This window comes from Sinocyclocheilus rhinocerous, unplaced genomic scaffold (genome assembly GCF_001515625.1).
Source record: "Sinocyclocheilus rhinocerous isolate Xijiao unplaced genomic scaffold, SAMN03320098_v1.1 scaffold611, whole genome shotgun sequence".
NCBI lineage: Eukaryota > Metazoa > Chordata > Actinopteri > Cypriniformes > Cyprinidae > Sinocyclocheilus > Sinocyclocheilus rhinocerous.
In genome coordinates this window covers 443,895-459,839 of record NW_015623515.1, presented here as the reverse complement: position 1 = coordinate 459,839, position 15,945 = coordinate 443,895, and the positions used below count along the sequence as shown (strand labels likewise).

The window sequence follows — 15,945 nt, the reverse complement described above, 5'->3', positions numbered from 1 at the left end:
TTAAAGTACTCCTATTATGGGTAATGAAAGGTTCATATTTTGGTTTTGGGAGTCCCCAGCAACAGGGTTGACATGCATGCAAGGTCAAAAAAACACTTTAATTGTCTTATAATATGCATTTATTTTTACCTTATTTGCTCAAGACTCCCAAACTATTCCTTTTTCCAAACCCCTCCTTTGCTTGACGCTAATCTGCGTTAATTGGTCCGATTGGTCTCATTTTCCTTTCATCATGCCTGTAATGCCTGATAAAGCAGCGTTTGTGAGCGCAGTGTTGCTTTGTGTACAGCGTTACCGGGGAAACCGCTATTTTACCGCTCCAAAAGCGGCACCTAGTGGCAAAGAATGAAGCTGCATTTTCATTCAGACCAATGCGAAAAGACCAACAAGTGGGCGGGCAATATGCTAATGTTTAATTTTGACGTCAACATGAAACGGCTTGGGAATTGGGATTCGTTTTAAAAACGACTCGTTTCAATGATTCAGAGTCGACTCTTTCTTTTGAGAGACAATAACTTTATACATGGTGTACTTTCAGATTTTAAACTTTCCAGGATGTTTTCATTCACTTAGAGCTGTGTTGCACACTGCATGAAAGGTAATTTTCAAAAATCCATAATAGGGGCTCTTTAAAATTTGATTTTGTTTTTGTAATTTGTACATTCTTTTGCTTTAACGGCAGCAGCACTCTACTGTCCACAGGTCTGTGGGGGAAAAAATTATTTTCAATGTGGTCTTAGACTTTGGACCCCACTGTGCAGCATAGTGTATACTTCTCTTTTTATTTGTTTTCTACTACCCACACAATGGATCAACACTTACCTTTTGGAAAAGGGCACAGAATATCTGGACTCACTAGCTACAGAGACGAGCTGACGTGAGGATTTCATCCTCAGCAGAGAGACAAAGAACTAAAGCAGAATTAATCATGAGCAAGAGCAACAGTCAGTCATGAACATTTGACAAAAGCACATGTAAAGCAGCAGACAAAACATAAAAATCAGTGTTTCAGTTTTTTATTCATTTCTTTACAGACAAAACAAATCTTTATATCAATATAAGTTCTTAAATACACAGTATTTTATAAATATTACAAAATACATTTCATGTGTTGCAACAGTTTCCACTAGGTAACATTTGGACGGAAACATTCATGTAGATCTAGTGCCTTCTAAACTGAGTCTAGCGTATGTCATCCTCTGTAAAATCCTTCAACATGTAGCACATCACAATCCTTTTTTTCATATGGCTGAAGCCTCTCGAGCAACTATCTATGCTAAATGTGAAGTCTGAGTTTATCATCAGAGTGGACATTTTAAATGAAAATGGCTATTATGATTAGCTTTAGCATTGACAACAATGTACAATATTATAAAACCTCATCAACTTACTTACTCCTGAACAAACCCCCTTAAAATATGTTTAAGACGTCGTAGGGTGAGGGATGATGTGTTGGTAACTAGTTATAGCATATCCCTTCACCTAGCCTTATTTCCCAGTCTCTCTCTCTCCTCGTATCGTTCTCTCCAGATGAGAGGCTGCTCGTTAGTAAACTGTCGGCAAAGCTCCTAAATCACATTAAGTAGGCACGGAATACAAAAGCAACATCAGCATACAGCACCGGGGAAGATGGGTGCTCATGGCAAAACCACTACGGCCGCATTTAGAAACAGGAAGACGAAGAAGGCTGTGGAGAAGCATGACTCACAACCATTTCATCTTTAATTAAAAAAATGGTGTAATTTGTCATTTGGCGATGTATACATAGCCATATTGTGCATCCACACATGCAAATTTCAAAAACGAAATGAATGTCCACAAATTTTTTCCAGCTTAATTTAAATTATATTACTCAATTAATTTGTTTCCGTAATGTGCTCAGTGAGACTGGGTTTCCACCAAATGCAGCTTCAGCAGAACATAAATAAACTGAAACAATAACTTAATCTTCAACTGCTTGCATATAAGAATTATATTAAAGATGCTCTCAAGAAAACCAAAACGAACATTCAAAACAAAAAAAAAGTAACAAGTTAACACAGCTTTGAATCATATTAGTACCGTCAAAAAGTGTTTAAGTAACAGCCCTGCCCTCTGATGGTCACAGTCAACAAAATAAGAAAAGGAAAGTGAAACAGCCCACTCAGCCCTGACCCTAACAGATTTCCACAACGTGTGAATTAAACCAAATTCAGCTGAGAAGTACCATCACCACACTGTTAGCCACTGTTAAACAGACTGTTTACCAGATGCTACAAACTCATGTGCACTGCTGCGTGAACAGAAGGAACCTACAAGCTTCTGAGGCACTTCAATGAGGACCAAATACAAGCCATTTTAAAGCACTTCAAGAGATAAAAACTGAGAAGTACCATCACCACACTGTTAGCCACTGTTAAACAGACTGTTTACCAGATGCTACAAACTCATGTGCACTGCTGCGTGAACAGAAGGAACCTACAAGCTTCTGAGGCACTTCAATGAGGACCAAATACAAACCATTTTAAAGCACTTCAAGAGATAAAAAAAAAAAAAAGGGATGGGGAATTTGTGCCAGTGCTTCAAAACTCTTAGGATAACAAGATCCCTTGCAAAGACCACTAGAAGGTGTATAAACTATCCTGGGATCAACAGCGATGCTAAGGCAATCAGGTGGAAAAGCCCTTCATGAGTGGAAACCATGTCTATGTACAGATAAATTCCACATCCTCTATAAAAAAGCAGTATGTGGCCATTAATGAGCTGTTTATGAGCATTTTGGTGTCAAGACGTCTGATAATTTGCAATATATTTCAATATTTCACTAGTTCTGAAGTTCTACAACTAACCTTTTAAGATATCTGTAGTGAGCTTTAACGTGTAAGCTCAAAGGCATTATGGGTAAGGAATTTGCTCCGATATATTTATATATATATATGTCAGACGGCGTCAACGGTGTGTGTGACAGTGTACACAGTACAGAGATGGACTTTAAAATCCATTACATTTCCACATTGATACTCGCTCACACTATGCTATAAGGTGGCAGTAGAACAGATAGAGCAAAGCCATGAGGAGAGAGTAGAAGAGCAGGAAGCCGGTGGAAAAAGGGGAGGAAGAAGAGACAGAGGGAGAGGTGCCGCCGTTGTCCTCGTTCACCTCCTCCTCTCCTCCTGCTATTGCCAGGAGCGCCGTCACACAACGGTGCACTGCAGGTAGCTTACTGCACAGGATATCAGACGCTAAACACAACTCCATCTGAGAAAGAGAGAGACAGGCAAAAGGACAGGAAGAACAATGCAGAGGAGACAAACAAAGAAGTTTGGACACACTGTTGAACAAAGACAAAATTAAAGCCGGATCACTTAAAGGGATAGTTTACCCAAAATAAGAAAATTCTGTTATCATTTACTAACCTCTTTTTGGAACATGTATAACTTACTTTCTTTTTTTTTCTGCAATATACATTGTAAAAAAAAAAAAATTAAGGAAATTATCACTAGATTACTTAAATAAATAGCAATATTTGGAAACATTTGGAATAGATTAATCAGTCTAGAATGATTTGGGAAATTTTGTTGATGAGTGCATCAGCATTTTGAATACTTTTTTGTGCAAACCATCCTTTTATTGCTAAAAGTTTTGGGAAAACCTTAAAAAATTCACACTTCAGTGCTCTCTGTGTGTGTGTGTGTGTGTGTGTTTTGAATGCCACATTCCCACTGAAAATAAAATATGAAAATAAAATAAGAATAAATAAAATAAGAATATTTTACTGTGATTATTATTGTTATTAAATATACATATTAAACAAAATAAGGAACATATTTGTTTTAAATAATTTAAAAGTACAACTATAGTATACAATTACTATACTAATATTTACATTAGAGCCCTACCGATATGGTTTTTTTGGGGCCGATACCGATACCGATATTAGGGAGTAAAAAAAGGCTGATATCGATATATCGGCCGATATTCTTTGTGTATATTATAGACGCCATTACGGAGATATGGCCGTACAAAGTTTCAATGGTTTTCCACTTTAAAGCGTTTTATCCAGGTCGCCAGTAGCAAACAATGGAGCGCGCTCTGCTGGACAAACTAAGTAATTAAACCATTTCAAGCATATTATCTGCGTTATATGTTCTGTAAAAAAAAAAATCATATCGATACTGATATATCGGCGACAGGCTCATATCGGCAAAACGATATATCGGTCGGGCTCTAATTTACATCTTCATTTATTCATCTTCATGTTATTTCCAGTTTGACTGCAAAAAATATATGCACTGCAGGTTTCAGACCAAAGCGCAGTACTTTGTTCATTTACTGTACATGCGTGCAGTTCACGATACAGTATTTCAACATCTCAAAGTGGCTTGATTCATTTATTGCGAAGTAAGATGCAGAACAATCATGTCACGAGCTGCACGCACTTCACTCTGAAATCTGCAGCACATCTGTTTATTTTATTAAATCACAGGCATTCCGCAATATCGAGTTCATTTCGATATATATCATGCAACCCTGACAATGTCCAAGCTGTGCTTTTCCATACAATGAAAATGAAAGGTGATTACAGCTGTTAAAATCACCAAGGCAAGACTTTCATTGAAAAACTAATTTATTGTATAATGAATCTATTCCAGATGACTTGGAATAAAGTGCAGGAGTCATATGGACTACTCATATGATGCTTTACAGTGCTTTTTGTAGTTTGATGGGTCCAGTCACCATATAATTTCATTATATGGAAGAGAGCAGCTCAGACATTCTGATACACATCTCTTTTGGGGTTCCACGGAAGAAAGTCAAATTATTTTGGAACAACATTAACTACTTGAGATGACTATCCCTTTAAGAGAAATAAATAAGATAAAAATAAAACAAGAGAGCGCACAAAAAGGAGCAAATTGAGCTTGAAGCAATTGAAAGACAACATGAAAGAGCTTTAACACTGTTGCAGTCACATGTCAGTGGGCAAAGTAGGTTTTTCTTATTTACAAACAGCTCAGACAACACATCTCAGGAAGACCAAAATATGGAGGATAATAAAAGAAGCAAACAATAAAAGATGAAATTTATGTTTACCTCAGGGACTCCCAGTCTACGACATGCAGCAATGAAGTTTTCGACATTGAGGCGGCACTTGGCAGCACTCAGCTTTGGCTGAACAGATAGAAATATTGCACATACATTCATTAGAAAGCAATTCAAGAACAGCCTGCTAGTAATCCAGCTGATCCAGGATCAGCCTTCTTCAAATATGGATAAATAAGGATTACACATAAAGATCCAGGCATAGTGCTTGTTTTCTGAGATACTAGATTATGTTTTGGCCATAATGAAAATAAGATCTAAGTATTAGCTCACCACTGCCGGTGAGGGGATGTGGATGATTGACACAGAACGAGGTCGCACGTGATTGGCCAACTGGCAGAGAACTGTGCCATTGGACAACGCCTCTCCCAGATCCTCAGGCAGAGAGATCTTCAGACGTGACTCCAGAGTCTAGCAGAGAGACAAGGAAAAAGTGAGACTACTGGGATGAAAAAAAATAAAAAATAAAAAAACACTTTTAAAACTAACAATCAGATCTCTGGAGGGAATTTTCTTGGAAGATACACATAACTTTTTCAAAACACCGGAGATCAAATCAGAACACATCACTTATAGAACAGCTGAATGTTGTTGGAGAAAATCAGGCAAATCATGCATTTTAAAACTCCTGTCCAAGCCTTAAACAATACTGGACTACAATATATATATATATATAAATAGAATTTTTTTTGGGACACTCCTAGTGAGCTGAAAATGTAGCTATTGGTAAAAATACTTATTTTTTTAGTACTTTATTACACTACTGTTCAAAAGTTTGGGATCGATTTGTGAAATTTGTTTTAATGTTATTGCAAGAAGTCTCTTTGCTCACCAAGGCTGCATTTATTTGATTAAAAACAGTAAGATTGTGATATATACTCTAATATGCTGATTTGTCATCAAGACGCATTTCTTCTTATCCATGTTGAAAACAGTTGTGCTGTTTAATATCGGAAACCGTGATACTATTTTTTTCAGGACTATTTAATGAACAGAAAAAAATAATGGCATTCACTTAAAATAATAAATACATTACATTGTTATAAAAACTTTCTATCACTTTTTTATCTAATCTACGCACCTTGATAAATAAAAGTATTAATTTCTTTTAAAAAAAAATCTTAATGACCCCAAACTTTTGAAAATAGGTGTGTCAGAAAAGCTAGAGATGGTGAGATGAATAATACAGAACGCCTCTTTACTTTGCGCAGCTGCAGGATGTCTGTTCTCTCCTCTCGAGGGGATCTGAGTGTGGAGCGGGATTCACTGCGGCCAGACTCCGCCAAACTGTTTCCTGATCCTGAGAGAAAGAGACAACATATATTATTGACCAAATCAAGAAAATAGCTCCTATATTCCAAGATTTACTTCTCTATGTGTGCGTCTCTCTGTGTGTGTGTGTGTGTGTGTACCCATCTTGACGTTGCAGCGTGAGGATGCGCGGAATAAGAAGCTGTTGGGTTTGGGAGCAGAACCTGTAGGAGAACAGGGCTTCGCAGAGGACGCATCTGGAACATGATACAAACATGATTCATGATTCATTAAATACTGAAGTTACATTCATTAAGGCTGGGTATGTACCAATACAGTTGACGTTAATAAAATGTAATCAATACATTGTGTCTATATTATATTTTATTTAGGACAGAGAAGAATTGGTCCCCCAGCTAAGCTTGGTTTCTCACAAGGATTTTTTTCTCCATTTCTGTTAACTGATGGAGTTTGGGTTCCTCTCCACTTGCTTAGTTAAGGATTACAAAGACCCTTAATATTCAGTTATATTATCATTGTCTTCAGCAGAGATGCTTTTAGCTGAATTTAACTTGTTTCATAATTGATCAACTTTACACAGTTACTGAACAGACTTGAGCAGAATAATTACACTATTATCTTGTTAGAGTTGCTTTAAAGCAGAATTTGGATTTGTTTTATATTTGATGAAGTTTGCACGACTGATTTTGTTATTTTCCTGTTTATTACTGTAAAGCTGCTTTGAAACAATATGTACTGTATAAAGTACTACTGTATATAAATAAAGGTGAAAAGACTAGACTTGACTTATATACAAACTATATTAAATTGCTCTCAACAACAACAACAAACACCCAAGGACAACAATAAAATCCCTGTCAAAAAGTGTCAAAGCACTTATGAAACCGCACTGCCCTCTGGTGGTCACAGTGCTTTCGGAGGGTTTATTTAAAAAAAAAAATATATATAGAATTCATTTGAGGGACTGTTGAGGACAGTCTTTCACAGAGCATGTTCTTTGCCACAGTTTCTTCAAACTAGGGTGCCTCAGCAAACTTCCAAGGGGGCATCTCTCTTTTTTTGAAACAAGACAAAAAGCATTCAAATAAGCTAAATGCATGACTGAAAAGTGTCATGTAAATGACTTTTATCTACATTTTTTAATTGGTTAAAAAAAGTGGGATCCCTGAAGAACTTTCAGCTCGTAAAACTTAAATTCAATTAATTAAAATAATTATTTTAGTGACTTAATTTACAGGAACTAGGACTGCCTATAAATTAAACTACATTTTTGCATGAATGCAAAACATTTTCCCAAGCAGATCCACAACAGGGAAAAGTTGGTCATGTGGATTTGCAGCACTGACCAACAGAAAGCAGCCTAATTTGAAAGTGACTTCTGCGTGAGTGATGAAGAAAAAGAAAAAAATAAGAAAGATCTTAAGTGCTATTTTTCATTTGTACTGTCTATTAATAACGTGATGTAAGCTAAAAGCGACTGAAGCATCTTGGTATGGAGTGTACCTGTGCGACTGATGGAGCGTTGTAAAGATCCCGATTGAGAGGATGGAGAAACCTGATCTACACTCTGACAGGAAGAGAGAGAAAGAAGTATTAAACTCTCGTGTATAATTAAAACACTTCAGCATGTCTAACAGAATGAGGTGGAGGTAGAGAGTAAATGTGAAGCACTCACTGCACATCTCTGCTTCAGGCCGTTGGGTGGAGAGTTGCTATCAGAATCACCACTAGTGGGACACAGAGATCAACAATCAACTGACTGTAAAAAAAACTACAAAAGCATGTTAAACTGCTAGACAGCTACAAAGCAAAATTGTAATACTACAACCACACCATGCCTGTTTTACGAAAGTAAGTTAATTTTAAATAAGGTACAGTATTGTCTGTTTGATTTGACTGTTCATTATGCTGCCACAGCCAGTAACCTGGTCCCTTGAGCGTCTCGGATTCAGATTTGTGTTTTCTTTGTTAATGAGACTCAAATTGCCACAACAAAATGTTAACACAAGCCCGCATGCAACCGCAGAACACAAACGCATATGCAGGCCATTCGCTCTACTCTTACCCTAAAACACTTCCTGTTCCTCCGTGCTTTGTCGTCGTCGCCAAGTTACTTCCTGTTTTTACAGTCATCTTCTGCAAACTGTAAGACATCAAACGCTTATTAGTCAATAGCCTCCTAATACAGAAGAAAAGCAGACAAGACTTTGTTCTTACAAGTACAGGCATTCTGGGAGAGCCCCTCTGATGTTCTCCTTCTGGCTATGCTTTCAATGATTCAAGACTCTAAATGTGCTTTAAGATACTAATGAAGTAAAGGCACGCAACAGCAGGTAACAGTGGTTTCCTTTACAACCACAAGGCCTTTGATGATACAACACCAGAAAGGAAATAAAAGAGGCCAGTTTATGCACTTTATACCCATCATGTGCTTTTGAAGATTCTTTATTGCTTGCTATGCATTAGCAAACAGGCTTGTTAGTTCTATCGCTTTTAAGGCCTAACAGATTATTATTATTTTTTTCTTTTTGATGCCATATCATCCATTGTGTCAAATTTCACATTCATTCAATCCCATCAGCCACTCACATGCTAGCTCTGTCTCTCTGCTGTTGGGCTCTCTCTCTCTCCTGCCAGATGAGCAGGTTTCCAGGTCTCCTTCTCTCTTCTAAAGTGGGACTGGATGGTGAGCCGGAGTCTGAACCATCTCCAATCACAAATATCCTGAAAGACAGTGAGAGAGATTTACGTCTTTATTTATTTTTGTCTTGAATCTTTTTCTCAAGAATGTTCACCAAAAAAGGTAACTTAATATAACCTTTTCTGAAGAAATTGCGGCACTTTATTAAGTCACCACCACTATGCAAGGGTGTTGTGGGCTGTTGCTGAAGTGTTTTGTGTGGTTTTTAGTCATTGCTGTGCAGTTTCTAGGGTGTTCTGGGTGATTATTTACTGACTCAAGTCAAAAGAGTATCTATCATTTTCTGGTCCCTAAATATAAGTCAATTTAGTCAAGGGGATTTTTTGTCCGTTTTAAATCGCCCACCTTATGTCTGATTGCTTAAAAACATAATAACACACCTCTCCACAACAAGCCACATGATTTGAGGTATCACTTACAGTTAGGAGTTCAAAACACACACACACGCACACACACACACACACACTCACACACACACACACACACACTCTCACACAAGGCATCATACACTTGCTGACTTTGTGAATGGATACAGAAAAACCTTGGCATCATACACCAAATGACTGAGAATCACATACTACATTACCAGACTTTCAAGTGTTATGTTTTCTAGAATCGGCTAAAAATATCAAACATGTTTGATTTTTTTCCAACTGGATGGAATCATAAACTGAAGCTAAAAAAAATAAAAAATCAAAGTCTGAATCTTTGCCTTCATACACTACGTGGCAACTTTCAGCAACTAGAATCAACTCCTCCAGATGGCAAATCAGGGAAAAAAATATGGCAAAAATTTGTGTAGTACTATATTCCAGCCTTTAGCAAGCTGCGCTAAGAACATATGGCTGCACAAAATTGGGAAAAACTGACATTGCAATATTTTCGTTTTTTCTGCAATACATATAGCAATTTTTTTTTTACTTTTTAATAGAATACTTGAATAGCTCTGTTTGGAAATAACTAAACATTCTAGAATAACGAATGGTTTTGTAGGGGAGTGCATTTGCATAGAAATGTTTATATATATATATTTATTTTTATTTTTTATTTTTTTTATCTGAAATGACTTTTAACTCCGAATATTTTTAGTGTCCTTTTAGAGTTGAATGATTTGGCACACAGTTTCACTCTTTTTGACCCCTTCAGTATGACTTTAAAATAATAAATTTGTTGTTGTTGTTGTTGATTATTTTCTAAAAAAAATAAAATAAAAAGCATTAAATAAAACAAGTAATATATTTAAAGGGTGTTGCTGCTGCCTCATATAATGTTCCCACGTTATAAGTGACTCAAGCTCACAGCACAGATGGAGTTTCTGTGTAAAGCAGCATTTACTGTGAACCGAGCCACTCCAAGACACTGAAAAAACTGAACCATGAGCTGCTTGCATGAACACGCTTCATTGCTGAGCTGAAACATGCAGTACATATATTTAAAGCTGCAGTCCGTAACTTTTTTTGGTTAAAAATGATCCAAAATCAATATTTGAGCAAGTACATAACCAGCCAGTGTTCAAAACTATCGCCTTACTTTAGCCCGATTCACAACGGTTAGCTTATAATAATGTTTTCTAATTTGAGCGGTACGGGTAGGTTTTCGCGGGAAATTCGAGTATGCCCTGCTGCCATGAGACAGTACAACGTCTTCCTCTCCTCCATTTATCATGCCCATCCACACATTACGTACTGTAGCACGAGAATGGATCCTTCCCAGCTGTATTCAAATGCATTCAAATTCGGACACTTTTTTGTTATGTCCTCTTTGCTATGTACTCTTAGTTTATCCTGCATCGTCTAATTTGAATGCAGTATGTCTACATGACTGATGTTTCTTCATGGCCAACACTGAGTGCGGATCTCCGATGAAAAATATTTGGGCCAAAATTTCACTCAAATAGAATTATGCCATCTGTCTGACAGATTGTTGAAATATTGGATCCAGATCAAGCAGAAACTATTTGCAATGTTTGTAAAATAAACGTACCTAACACAAGCCGCTGTGTAAGTTTACCTGATACCACACACAAGCACAGGTCAGTTTGAGTATCTAGTGTCTGTAGGTCTAAAAGTTCCACAATCAGTCACCTAATAGGCTGGTCAGATAAGCTAGTATACTGCTGAATTGGCATCTTATGTGGGTTAAAATGCATATAATTTTCTATTTCTGAGAGTTCTGGGGGGCTCTTTTGTATGTGAGGACCCTTCAGAGACATTCTCCATTTTAATAATAATAGCAGGTTTTGTAAGCAATGTGTGTATTTGCAAACAGATGTGAACATGTGCATAAGCCCTTACCTGCTGCCTGTAGATTCAGGGCTCTGGGAGGGTGTGCTGCTGGTACTTTCACTCTTTTCCGGTCATGGAGAGAGGGGATATCATTTTAATTTGACATTACATCAACATAATTTTTACCTTATGACTTCTACACAAACAATCAAAGTTTGGGGTGAGTAAGCCTTTTTATTTTTTAGTAATGAACGAATGCTAAAAGAAATAAGTAAATGAAGAATCCAAAACCACTTCATTTTTTTCACGTTTTGTTGTAGCAACCTTATGTTAAAACTGCTTTAAATTACTTTTTTTTCCACATCAATCTACACTCCATACACCATATTGACAAAGCAAAAACAGAACTGTCACAACTTTGTAAATTTATAAAAAAAATAAAAAAATCTGAAATAAGTACATTGCATAAGTATTCAAACCCTTAACTCAGTACTTAGCTGAAGCACCTTTACAGCCTCAAGTATTTTTGGGTATGATGCGACAAGCTTTGCTCATGAGCATTTGGCAATTATCTGCCTTTCTTCTCATCACCTCTCCACCTCTCAAGCTCTGTCAGGTTGGATGGGGGCAGATGCACATTTTCAGGTTTCTCCAGAAATATTTGATTGGGTTCAAGCCCAGGCTCTGGCTGGTGAACTCCTCCCCAGATGTGTGGCTTGACGCAATCCTGTCTCTGAGCTCTACAGGCAGTTCTTTTGACCTCAGGGCTTGGTTTTTGCTGTGATATGCATTTTCAGATGTTAGACCTTTTATTAAGACGTGTGTGTCTTTCTAAAATCATACCCATTCAATTGAATTTGCCACAGGTTAACTTCACTCGAAGTGTAGTAACATCTACAAGCAATATGAATGCTCCTGAGCTAAATTTCAACTGTCCCAGATATGCAATGGATTCATTTAAGTTATTTATTTGTAATAAATTTGCAAAGATGTTAAAAACCTGTTTTTTGCTTTGCCATTATGGTGTATGGAGTGTAGAATGATGTGGGAAAAAAGTAATTTAAAGCAGTTTAACATAAGGCAGCAACATAACAAAACGTGAAATAAATGAAGGGGTCTGAATACTTTCGGAAGGCACTGTATATATCATGGTTTCCAAAATAATATTAAGAAGCACAACTGTTTACAGCATTTATAACAATATTAAATGTTTCTTGAGCTCCAAATCAGCATATTAGAGGGATTTCTGAAAGATCAAGTGACACTGAAGACTGCAGTAATGGCTGCTGAAAATTCTGCTTTGACATTACAGGAATCATTGACATTTTAAAATATATTCAATAGAAAACATAGAAAACAACAAATAAAATAGTTATCTTAATTGGTAAGAATATTTCACAACATTGCTGTTTTATTGTTTTCCTGTTTTGATCAAATAAATGCAGCATTTGTGAGCAAAAGAGACTAACAATCTTATAGAACACTTAAATGGTAGTTTATATGTCTGAAAAACATATTGAAAATGTAGAAGTGGAGTGTTAGTTAACTTAACAGTTTTAACCCTAAAGAAATGAAAAGTGCTAAAGTGCTATTGACAGCCATCTTCAGATCACATGACCAGCTGAATATTTCTCACTTCGTCAGCATTAACCCCCTAATATCACACACTTTCAGTTGTGCAATGAATCACAGATGACAAACATGCCATCACAAAAATGTGGTATTTCTACAAAAGCTACACATTTTCATCAATTCAAATACAACCTGACTGCAGTTGGTACCTTAATGTACTCAATATGTAACCTACACTAAAATGTAAAAATATCTAAAAAATAAAAAAGATAAAAAATATCTCTTTAGCTCTGTGTATGTAAATGGCTACCTTTAGTGTCAACATTACCGCAGCAACAGGAACCTGTCTGAATGACTTTCATTTCCTCATAAACTGATTTGAATAAGTCCATGCTTCTTACTTTTCATCCTCTCAACAATCATTTTAAGTCATCAAGTAGTCTCATCTACCAGCCAGTTCTTCACACCTACTGGTATTACCATGCTTGAGGTGGTCTTTGTTCTGATTGAGGGAAGTCAGATTACTAACAGCTGCATGTAAACATGGCTAATGACATTGCTAACCATATTTTTTTGTTGCCAATAGCTGTCAGTATAGATCTTCAACTTTCAAGGCCACTGGAGCATCCACCAGCACAATACAGGGTACCATTTGGAAAAGGGCCAAAAACAAAAGCCCTGAGTGCACCTTTAATGTTCAGTGTACTGCTTGTGTCACTGCAGTAAATCCTCCTCACCTGTGGGGGCTCTGTAAGTGGAGGGTGACACCTCTCCTCTTCTTCCTCCGGTACACTGTTGCCTATAAAATCCACTTGCTCCAGGTCTCCATTCACTACAGAAAGGACAAAGAGTTTTAGAAATGTTTTATCACTGACAACCAAGAGTAGCCATCTAGATTTAGAGCAGCCTTTTTGGCTCCAAGGCCCCCACAGTCCACAACAACATTTGAAGTCCCCATGATTTTCACAATTTCTACATGATAAAATAATTTATAGCTTGACATAACCACAAAAATGTATATTCAGAAAACAGTGAAAAATCCCAATTATTTATTTATTTTTTTTGTTTTGTTTTTTATTTTATTTATTTTTTTTTTTACCTCAAAAATGTACATTCAGAAAATGTAGAACAATTCCAATTGGAGTATTTTATTTTGTTTTGTTTACCACAAAATATATATTCAGAAAACAAAAGAAAGAAAAAGTATTTTCTTGTCTTTAGTTTTTTCTTGTTTTCTTTTCTTTTCTAGATCTACAAATCAAACAATTCTTCATATATCCAGGTTTTCCAACACTGTAGGAATCCTGATTCGTTGAAGACATAAGCACTGTTAAGTGGGTGAATTAAAATAAGAAATGTTTTTAGTTGTTTTAGCTTATTTTATTTCCTGTTTTGTCTTGTTTTAAATTCTGTAAGTCATCCTGAAGCCCCCTTGGATGTTTGTCCCCCTGGTTCAGAACCACTGATCTAGAGAGTTCATTAACATTACCTTTGGGTGTATCTAGCAATATATTTCTCTCCTCTTCCTCCTGAAAATTTGTGCGTTCGCGGGAAATGTCCGTCAATCGCAGCGACCGTTCCGAGAAATCATCAGCAGACTAAAATAAAACAACACAGACACACAGCTGTTTAAAATGACACTCAATAAGCCTTTAGCAACCAGGGAATTGATGCTTAAATTCACAGCTCTTTATACCTCATTTCCTGACCATCTTTTGCTACCACTGTCCACACTGTTAAAGCCAGAATCCAGGCCACCATACTGCCCGGGGAACAGGTCCTGATCCAGACTACACAGACCACACGCATAAAGAGAAGCATGAGTAGAGTTTTCACTGATAGAGGCCATTCAAACTTTTCAACACTCTAAGACCTCTCGTCCTTGACGATCCCTCACCAGCTGTTGAAGGCGGTGGGCCGCAGAGCTTTCTCAAACTGGTCCTGAGTCCTTTTGCAGGCCTCCATGTTCAGATATTTAAAGATGTGGAACTTTCCTTTGGAGCAGATTTGGGCGGGGGGCATTTGGAGGGGGTTGTTGTCAAGAATGATGCTTTGGAGGTGCCGGAGATGACGGTAGCACACAGGCACGTGCGATATGCGGTTACACGACACATCCAGACGGACAAGCGGCAATTCTGACAGCTCTGAGATGAGAGAAGAGTCAATCTACAATATACACTGGTCCTAAAAACTATTCATTAATGTCTGAATGTCACAAATCAAGTGACAAGTCACAAATTAAACCATTACTCTTCCGAGTCATATGTGACCATGGACCACAAAAAAAGTCGTAAGGGTCAGTTTTTTAAAAATGTATACATCAGAGCTGAATAAATAAGCTTTCCATTGATGTATGGTTTGTTAGGATAGGACAACATTTGGCCGAGATACAACTATTTGAAAATCGAAAATCTGTAATCTGAGGGTGCAAAAAATCTAAATATTGAGAAAATTGCCTTTAAAGTTGTCCAAATGAAGTTCTTAGCAATGCATATTACTAATAAAAAATTAAGTTCTAATATATTTATGGTAGGAAATTTACAAAATATCTTCATGGAACATGATCTTTACTTAATATCCTAATGATTTTTGGCATAAAAGAAAAATCGATAATTTTGACCCATACACTGTATTTTTGGCTATTGCTAAATATACTCATGCAACTTAAGACTGGTTTTGTGCTCCAGGGTCACATATTTGCAATGACTTTTAGCCAGCAAAGTCTTCAAATTCATAAATGTGTCTTATCAAAGTAACCATGAGTGTAGTTCTGCACATTAACCATTAAAGGGGTCATATGATGTTGCTAAAAAGAACATTATTTTGTGTATTTGGTGTAATGAAATGTGTTTATGCGGTTTAAGGTTAAAAAAAACACATTATTTTCCACATACTGTACATTATTGTTTCTCCTCTATGCCCCACCTTTTTGAAACGCGTCGATTTTTACAAAGCTCATCGGTCTGAAAAGCGAGGTGTGCTCTGATTGACCACCTATCCAGTGCGTTGTGATTGGCCGAATACCTCAAGCGTGAGACGGAAATGTTACGCCCCTCACATACTGTTGATGCCGTGTCCCGGCCGGAGCAACGA

The 15,945-nt window shown here is 37.0% G+C and overlaps 1 pseudogene; it reads right to left on the bottom strand.

Annotated features, from left to right (window-relative positions):
- Positions 1–2,373: 2,373 nt before the first annotated feature.
- LOC107708353 (leucine-rich repeat and calponin homology domain-containing protein 4-like) overlaps positions 2,374–15,945 on the bottom strand; it is a 41,714-nt pseudogene continuing 28,142 nt past the window's right edge.